Consider the following 10,120-nt stretch of genomic DNA (forward strand, 5'->3'; position numbering starts at 1 on the left):
ATTCAGATGATGATGTTTGTCCTTCATTCTCAAGGAGGAACATGACATGAGGGAGGTGATGCCATGACAAGCACATGAATTGGATTTGAGTGAGGGAAAGCTATGTTAAACCACCAGCATCACTTTTCTCCTCCTGAGCCATCTCTGTGCAAAGGCCAGATATGAATCAAAACAACTGGAGATGCCCTGGAGGAGAGGTAACCAAGGTCAGGTGACTTGTTCAAGGTCATGCAGCAATTAAATATCAGTTTTCTGAAGCTGGATATGAACTCCTGTCCTCCTGACTCAAAGTTCAGTGATTTATCTACCTCACCACCCAGTTGCCCACACCCCCACTCAATGCAGACAGGTCAGTGATCAGATCAGCAAAAATGCTTGGGATTGTAGCCCCTTTGTCCCAGTAGCAGAGGTCAACTTTTAAAATAAGCCAAAACCCCCCAAAAGAATTCTAATCATAGAAAGCTACTATGGCAAAAGGAAAGATCAAAAATACTATCTCAGAAGAGAAAAAAGGCAGTGATCAAGTGCCTACATGTGAATCCTCAAAGGGGATTATGAATTAGTCTCAAGTCCAAAAAGCCATCTTTGAAGAGCTCAAAAAGCTTAAAAATGAAATAAGAAAGGTAAAAGAAAAATCAGGAAAAGAAATGAAAATCCTACAAGAGAATTATGAAAAATTGGAAAAGGAAGCACAAAAATTGACCGAAGAAAACAATAGCTTTAAAAGTAGAATTGGCCAAATGGAAAAAGAATATAACTCCTTTAAAAATAGAAATGGCCAAATGGAAATGGACATACAAAGGGTAACTGAAGAAAATAAATCCTTAAAAATTAGAATTGGGTAAGAAGCTAATAACTATAATACAGCAAGAATTCATCAAACAAAATCAGAAAACTGGAAAATTAAGAGAAAAATGTAAAGTAACTCACAGGAAAAATAGATCCAAGAGAGATAATTTATGAATTATTAGTCTACCTGAAAACACCAATTAAAAAAGGAGCATGGACAATATCTTTCTAAAAATTATTAAGGAAAACTTCCCCAATGTCCTAGAATGAGAGGGTAAAATAGTCCTTGAAAGAATCCATCAATCGGCCAATGAGCGGCGGAGGGAGGTGAAATCCGGTTCTAACCAGTCCGGGGCTCCCAGCGCTATAAAAACTTTATAAACCCCCCGGAGCCCGAGCAGTGTGAGGAAGAGGAGACAGGAGCGACCCCCGGACCAGCCGCCACCGCCGCTGCAGCACGCGCCAGACTCTGCCGCCACAGCCGCCATGCCCAAGAGAAAGGACGAAGGAGATGCTAAGGGGGACAAGACCAAGGTGAAGGACGAACCACAGAGGAGATCCACGCAGTTGTCCACCAAACCTGCTCCTCCGAAGCCAGAGGCCAAACCCAAGAAGGCACCTGCAAAGAAGGGAGAGAAGTTATCCAAAGGGAAAAAGGGAAAGGCTGACTCCGGTAAGGATGGGAACAACCCTGCAGAGAATGGAGATGCCAAAACAGACCAGGCACAGAAAGCTGAAGGTGCTGGAGATGCCAAGTGAATTGTGTGAATTTTTGATAACTGTGTATTTCTGGTGACTGTACAGTTTGAAATACTATTTTTTATCTAGTTTTATAAAAATGCAGTATTTTGTTTTACTTTTTGTAAAGCTATGTTGTTAGCACACAGAACACTTTGTTGTTGTTTTGAGGGGATGGGGCAGATGTTACAGATAGGATGTTTTAGAAGCTGGGTTGAAATAGGTGGGGTGTTTTTCCCCTCCTAGTTTTTGAGAGGACTTCTCTTGAATACCAAGAGGAGGTTCACACATACCCCAGATTCATAGATAAGATCACTGATACCCTCAATGGATAACTTCAAAAATTTGTACTTCTTCCCTGTCTGCCATAAGCATCAACTTGACTCCTCTAAACCTAGGGGTCTATCAGGATCTGCCCCTTTTTCTCTCCTTTCTCTACCCCCAAATTAATTGTGTTTGATACCAGTCTTTCAGGTAATCTGGACTTGAATTATGGCCCCGAGGGGGCCTTCCCAAAAGAGTCAAAGTTCCTTTCATATTGGGGATCTTTTCCAATTAAGAATTCTGCAGTTTTCATTTCCTCAAAGTCAGGGTAGGCTCCTGAAAAGTTGTTAAACAACATAGGCTCAATGTGAAAGTGTCCACCCTCACTCTAAACTTTCCCTGTTTAAAGTATAAAATAAAGACTCTTCATTGGGTTTTATAGTGACTTTATGTTTTGGTAGTCCATGGAGGAGGGGAGTTTGAAAGTTGTTGTATACTGTTGCAGATCGTAGCCCATGTCCTGCCTGAATTACCATGATTGTTTATGCAAAGTATCTTTAATAAAGCTGGATACAGTTTGGCTTGGATTGTTCTTTAAAAAAAAAGAATCCATCAATCACCTCCTGAAAGTAATTCCAAAATAAAAATTCCAAGGAATATTATAGCCAAATTTCAGAATTATCAGCTAAAGGAAAAAATATTATAAGCAGCCAAAAAAATGATTCAAATACCCAATAGCCATAATCAGGATTATGAAGGACTTAGTAGCTTCAGCATGAAAGAATTGGAGGACCTGGAATATGATTTTTTTTTTTTTTGGAGAACAAAGGATTAACTACCCTGCAAAATTCAGCTTATTCTTTCAGGGGAAAAGATATACATGCAACAAAATAGGAAACTTTCAAATTTTCCTGACAAAGAAGATCAGAAATGAACAAAAACATATTTGCTTTTCAAATAGAAGACACAATAGATGTTCAAAAAGGTAAACAGAAAGCAAAAAAAAGTTAGCCAATAAGACTAAACATCTCTAGATGTTTAGATATTACTTGAGAATTTTATTTCTTTTAGGATTGTTGGAAGAAGTACAGAAGGTATGAGTATAAGTTGAATATGATGTGATGATATCATAAAAACAAATAAGACATTTAAAAAATTATACAAGGGGAAGGGGGAGACAGAAGAGAGTAAATTGCATCACATGAAGCACAGAGGACCTATTATAGTAGAAGGCAAAAAGGGAGGGTGTGAGCATTGACTGAATCTTGTTCTTAGCAGATTTGGCTCAAAGAGGGAATAATGTACACTACTAATTACATTAGAAATATATTTTATATTACAACAGGGGTAGAAAACCTCTGGCCTCTGGGCCTTATTGGTTTGGCATTGCCAAGGCAACAACAGATAGGACTTGAAATTCATTAAGTCTAGGAGCTTTTTAGGGGTAAATTAATTTAATCTTTGACCAAATATAGCCTGGGGCGATATAAATATTCACATAACCCTTGGCAGAAAAAAGATTTCCCACCCCTGCACTACAGGGTAATAGAAGGGGAAATGGAAAATAAATGGAAGTAGTGACTGATAAAAGGAAGGGCAGATTGGGGGAGGTGGTGATCAAAATCAAAATACTGGTGAGGAGGAGGGATAGAGTGAAAGGAGAGGAAAAAATACAAATGGGGAAAAAGAGAATGAAAGGAAATATAGAGTTAATCACTATAATTGTGAACGTGAATGGGATGAAGTCTCCCATCAAACAGAAGAGATAGCAGAATGTATTAAAAAAGCAGAATGCTATCATATGTGGTTTACAATAAACACTTTTGAAGCACAGAGTAAAGGTAAAAGACTAGAGCAGAACATATAATGCTTTAGCTTCAATAAAAAAGCAGGGGTAGCAATCCTGATCTCAGACAAAACAAAAACAAATTAAAAGAGATAAAGAAGGAAACTGCATCTTGCTAAAAGGTATCATAGACAATGAAGTAATATTAATACTAAATATATATGTACCAAGTGGTATAGCATACAAATTCTTAGTGAAGAAGTCAATTGAGTTATAGGAAGAAATCTATAGTAAAATTATACTAGTGGAGTACCTCAACTTCCTTCTTTCAGAATTAGATAAATACAAACACAAAATAAACAAGAAAGAAATGAAGTGAACAGAATGTTAGAAAAGTGAAATATGATAGGCCTCTGGAGAAAACTGAAAGAAGATAGAAAGGAATACTCCTTTTTCTTGAGGACACATAACACATACACAAAAATTGATCAAAGTATTAGGGCATAAAAACCTCATATTCAAATGCAGAAAGTAATATTAAATACTTCTTTCTCAGATCATGATGAAATTAAAAACTTACATGTAATAAAGGGAGATGGAAAGATAGACTAAAAATTAATTTGGAAACTCAATAACCTAATCCTTAAGAATGAATGGATCAAATAACAAATCATGAAAACAATCAGTAATTTCATCCAAGAGAATGACAATAATGAGATAACAACCAAAACTTCTGTAGCCAAAGCAAGTCTAAGGGGAAATTTTTATCTCTATATGCTTATATGAATAGATTAAAGAGATCAATGAATTGAGAATTCAACTACAAAAGTCAGGAAAAAGAACAAATTAAAAATCTCCAATTAAATAGCAAATTAGAAACTTGAAAATAGGAAAACTATTGAATTATTAAATAAAATGGAGTTGGTTTTATGAAAAAACACCAACAAAGTTGATAAAATTTTTGATTAATTTGGTTAAAAAGAAAGAAGAAAACCAAATTACAGTATCAAAAATAAAAAAAAATGTCACTTTATCACCAATGAAGATAATAAACATTTACAGGATATTATTTATTATAGGAATGCAAGATTAGTTCAATATTAGAAAAAACTATCAGAATGATCAACCATAATAATAACAAAAACTATGATAGATCATATGATTATCTCAACAGATAATGAAAGTTTTGACAAAATACAGCAATCATTTTCATTATAAATACTAGAGAGCATAGGAATAAATGATTTTTTCCTTATAAGGATAAGCAGTATCTACCTAAAACCATCCATAAGAATCACACGCAATGGGGACAAGCTAGAAACATTCCCAATAAGATCAGGGGTGAAACGAGGATATCTGTTATCACAATCATTATTCAATATTGTACTATAAATATTAGCATTAACAAGAGAAGAAAAATAAATTGAAGAAATTAGAATAGGCAATGAGGAAACAAAATTCATATTTTGCAGATGATATGATGGAATACTTAGAGAATCTTGGAGAATACACTAAAAAACTATTTGAAACAATTAACAACTTTAGCAAAGTAGCAGGATATAAAATAAGTTCATATAAATCATCAATATTTCTATACATTACTAATAAAACCCAACAGCAAGGGACAGAAAGAGAAATTTCATTCAAAACAAGTATAGACCACATAAAATATTTCAGAATCTACCTGATAAGACTTATTAATATGATTACAAAACACTCTTCACACAAATAAATTCAGATCTGAACAATTGGAAAACTATCAGTTGCTCATGGGTAGGCTGAGCTAATATAATAAAAATGACAATTTTATCTAAATTAATTTACTTATTCAGTACTATAACAATCAAACTACTCTAAAATTATTTTATTGAGCTAGGAGAAAAATATTAGTAAAATTTGTTTGAATGAACAAAAGATCAAGAATATTAATGCAAAGGAAGATGTCCTAACCATGCCAGATCTAAAGCTATATTGTAAAGCAGCAATTATTAGAACTGTATGGTACTGGATAAGAAATAGAATAATGGACAAAGAGAATTGAATAAGTAGTAGTAATCTACTGTTTGACAAACCCCAAAACTTCAGTTTTTGGGATAAGAAGTCATTATTTGATAAAGACTGCTGAGAAAACTGGAAAATATTATGACAGAAACTAGGTATAGGTCAACACCTCATACTCTATATGAAGATAAGGTCAAAATGGGTGCAGAATTTAGACTTAAAGGGTGATACTAAGCCAATTAGAAGATCAGGAATCATTTACCTGTCAGATCTGTGGAAAGAGAATTTTAGACAAATAAGAGATAGGGAACATTACAAAATGCAAAATGGATTGTTTTTATTAAGTTTTTGCACAAACAAAACCAATGCAACCAGATAAGAAGAAAAGCAGAAATCTGGGAAACAATTTTTACAGCTAGGGTTTCTGATAAAGGACTCATAACTAAAATATATAGAGAATGGAGTCAAATTTATAAGAACACAGTCATTATCCACTTGATAATATGGTCAAAGGTTATGAACAGGCAGCTTTGAGATAAAGAAATTAAAGTTATCTATAATCATATGAAAAATGCTCTAAATCATTACTGACTAAAGAAATATAAATTAAAACAATTCTGAAGTACTATCTCAATCCTATAAGATTGGCTAACATGATAAAAAAGGAAAATGATCAATGTTGGAGAAGATATGGGAAAATTGAGATATTAATGCAATGTTGGTGGAGTTGTGAACTGATTTAACCACTCTGGAGAACACTTTGGAACTATGCCCAACGGGCAATAAAACTATGATACCCTTTGATCCAACAATACCTCTACTAGGTCTGCATCCCAAAGAAATCACCAAAAAAGGAGGAAAGACCCACATATACAAGAATATTCATAGCAGCTTTTTTTTTTATCTTGGCATAGAATTAGAAAAATTAGTGAACAGCTGAACACAAGTTATAGAATATGAAAATAATATAATATTATTGCTCTGTAAGAAACTATGAGAAGGAGAATTTAGAAAAAATTTGGAAAGATTTACATAAACTGTTGCTAAGTGAAGTTAGCAGAACCAGGAGAACATTGTACACCTTAACAGTAATATTTCACAATGATCAACTGTGATAAGACTTAGCTCTTCTCAGCAATACAGTGTTTCAAGACAACTCTAAAAGACCTGTGATTAAAAAATACTTTCCACATTCAGAGAAAGAACTAAGGAATTTGAATGCAGATCAAAGCATACTATTTTTACTATTTTAATTTTGTTTTTTGCTTTTTCCTTCTTATGGTTTTTCCCTTTATGTTCTGATTCTTCTTTTACAGCCAGACTAGTATGAAAATATGTGTAACACATGTATAACTTATATCAGATTGTTTACCATCCTAGCTTGGGGCAAGAGGAGAAGAGAATGTTACAAAAATGAATGTTGAAAATTATCTTTATATATAATTGGAAAAATAAAAACATCAAGTGAAATAATCTGTGAATAAGCTATGAAATGAATAGAAAAAAGGTCTTTATCTAACTTAGCCCAGACTGTGATGCTTTGGAAGTGGCCAATAAAATTGAAATAATTTAAACTAAGTTCATCTTGCCTGATCCAGTTACAACATAGTTTACCAATAATATAAAAAGGAAATATTTGCTCCAGCCAGATAAATCTGCTCCTCCCCTTTGTCTTTTTGCTGAAATACTTCGCAATACTTAGCCTGTGCTGAAGGGAATCATAATTGTTCCCATCTGCTGACTTACTGTGTTATCAATCATTCAGTCAATTCAAAAGCATTTATTAGGCACCTATTATGGGCAGGCACTATCATTGACATTAGCAATATAAATGCCATAAATGAAACAAGCTCTTCTCTCCAGGAGTTTTCACTGTATTGGGAGAAATGAATGCATTTATAAATGTATATGGAATAAACACGAAGAGAACAAACAAAAGTAAATATGAGTTAGTTATATGCAAGGAAGTTGGTGAGGGAGAGTTCTAGCATCCTGGGGGGACTGGGCTTTATATAGAATGTAGTGCTTGAACTGCATGTCTTAGGAAAAGGAGGATGCTGTGAGGTGAAGGGGAGGCGGAAGTTCATTCTGGACATGTCTAGTGTGCCACAATGAGCACATGAGCATCTCTAAGGTTAGCTAGGCTGGAAGTCCCCAGATAACTGATACTCATTCTATTCCTTAGCCATCCAGAAATCTTTCCAGTTTGGTAGTACCTACATTAAACCATTTTAAACCTCTACACTTTTTATTCCCCTAAAGGATTTTTGGATTATAATTGAGTATATGTCCCAACATCCACAAGACTTTAAACTTCATAAGGGCTGGAACTATGGTTTATCAAGACCTCACAAACATGAACCATTGTGTTCTTCATGTACTTACTTTAAGACTTGATGGAAACATAATTTTTATCAGCATTGAGTGACCCTTCTCCATCAGGAGAGTCCTTAAGAATCTACACTAGGGGTTGCTAACTTTTTTGTGCCATGGATCCTTTTGGCAATCTGGTGAAGTTTTTGGATCCCTTCCTAGAATGTTTTTAGATGTACAAATAAAATACATAGGATTAAAAAGGAAATCACATTATAAAATACACATCAGAATTAAAAAAAGAAAAAAAGAAAAAAATCATGGATCCTATGGTATATCCCTGATATAGTGTCTTTTGCAGAGCATGTTTTGGAATCATAAGAAAACTTTAGTGGACATTTTCATATCCATTCATCATGGAGGCAATGTGTGTAGTATACTGAAAAGAGCATTGATCCTGTCTAGTTAGAAGTCTTTGATTCAAATCCTGCCTCTGGCATGATCTATCTGATGCTGGACCAGTCATGTAACCAATGTGGTTCTTAGTTTCCTAATCTGTTTTACCAGATGGCTTCTGGGGCCTCCTCCACTTTAATTGTTGGTGTTTGATTGTTGATGCCTCAAATATTCTTCTCTGCTGATTTAAAATCTTTCCATCTTTTAAGGCTCTGACTTAAGCTTCCTTCTTTTATGAACTCATCTCTATTTTCCATTTATCACAAGGTTCAGCCCTTGTGTTTTTAGTCTCTCATTGTACTCTCTAGGTTGTTTTCATACTCAGACTCTAAAATCCTTGAATCTTCTTCATAGCATCACAGAATTTAGAATTGGAAGGAACCAAATAGTATATTTAATAAAATAGATGAGGAACCTAGGACCCATAAAAGTTAGTTGCCTTGGATAAGACCTCTCAGGTCATGTGCAGGGTCTGCATTTGAACTTGGCCCTCTGATTCCAAATATACTGGTCTTGCCTCCAACTCATTCTGATTTTCCTTTGAGACCATGGGATCCAGGCTTCTATATTTCAATGGGAGCTTTTTCTTATTCAAGCTTGCATGGTGCAGTGGATGGAGCTCTGGACCTGGCTTGAATTCAAATCTCACTTCTGCTATGTGACCTTGAGCAAATCTCTATAAAATAAGGGGATTGGACCTGATGAACCCCAAGGTCTCTTTTCATTCTAAGATTCTAAGATTCTATAAATCTATTGATTTTTCTCCACTCTAATGTAAATTTATCTCTGACCCAGAAAGACCATCCTTTCTGGGGCTGGGCTGTGATTCACACAGTCTGCTTACTTGCTTATTCGTGAGCCTCAGCTGAGCAGGGACTGACTGCCAACTGTGCTGAATCATATCTAGATGATTTGTGATTAGGGATGGGAGAGCTTGTTAAAAAAATAGAGAAAAAATCCTCTCAAGTCAGGGTGGTGGATTGGAGCCCACACCTCCAATGATATTTAAACAGAACCTATTTGGGGGCTTAAAATTGCAGAATATATAATAACTCCTCCCTGGATGCTGTGGGAGTGGGTGGTGAGAGCCCCAGGGCTGCTATTTTGAAATTCACTCACAGTGAGAAAGACAGAGAGGGAGGGAGAGAGACAAGAGAGAATAGTGAAGAGAGAGATATTCTTTCTTTCTCTCCCAGCCCCCTCTGTGTGTGTTATAATATATGCAGATAGATGTATGTATACATTTATCTATCTATATATAGAGAGGGAAAGAGAGATATAGTTAGTAGGAGCTTTAGTGGAATAAAAAAAAATTAGAGACAAAGTGGGAAGAGCCAGTCTAAGAGGTGGAGAGAGGAAGAAATACATAGAGAAGACAAGATGAAGGAAGGACAGAGACAAATGAGAGAGAAGAGAAAAAGGAAAGGAAGAGGTTTTTAGAGGTGAGGACCAGGAGTCTGAGAAACACTTTTGTAAGAGTGGTTTCAGGATTAGAAGGTTGACCCCCAGTGGCCATATGGTATGGTTTGAGTTTCTGTCATTTCTATTTTTTTCCTTAGTTTTTTTTTACAAGGCAGTGAAGTTAAGTGACTTGCCCAAGGTCACACAGCTAGATAATTATGTGTCTGAGCCGGATTTGAACTCAAGTCCTCTTGACTCCAGGGCCAGTGCTCTATCTACTGCACCTCCTGGCTACCCTGAGTTTCCATCATTTGCCATTTTAAGAATGCATCTTTTCCCTATGAAAGGAAACTCAGCTCTGACTCATAGCTC

The 10,120-nt window shown here is 35.4% G+C and overlaps 1 pseudogene; it reads left to right on the plus strand.

The window, feature by feature from the left end:
• Positions 1–1,262: 1,262 nt before the first annotated feature.
• LOC141516032 (non-histone chromosomal protein HMG-17 pseudogene) lies at positions 1,263–1,607 on the plus strand (annotated as a pseudogene).
• The last annotated feature ends 8,513 nt before the right edge of the window (positions 1,608–10,120 follow it).

The sequence above is a fragment of the Macrotis lagotis genome, chromosome 1 (assembly GCF_037893015.1).
Source record: "Macrotis lagotis isolate mMagLag1 chromosome 1, bilby.v1.9.chrom.fasta, whole genome shotgun sequence".
NCBI lineage: Eukaryota > Metazoa > Chordata > Mammalia > Peramelemorphia > Peramelidae > Macrotis > Macrotis lagotis.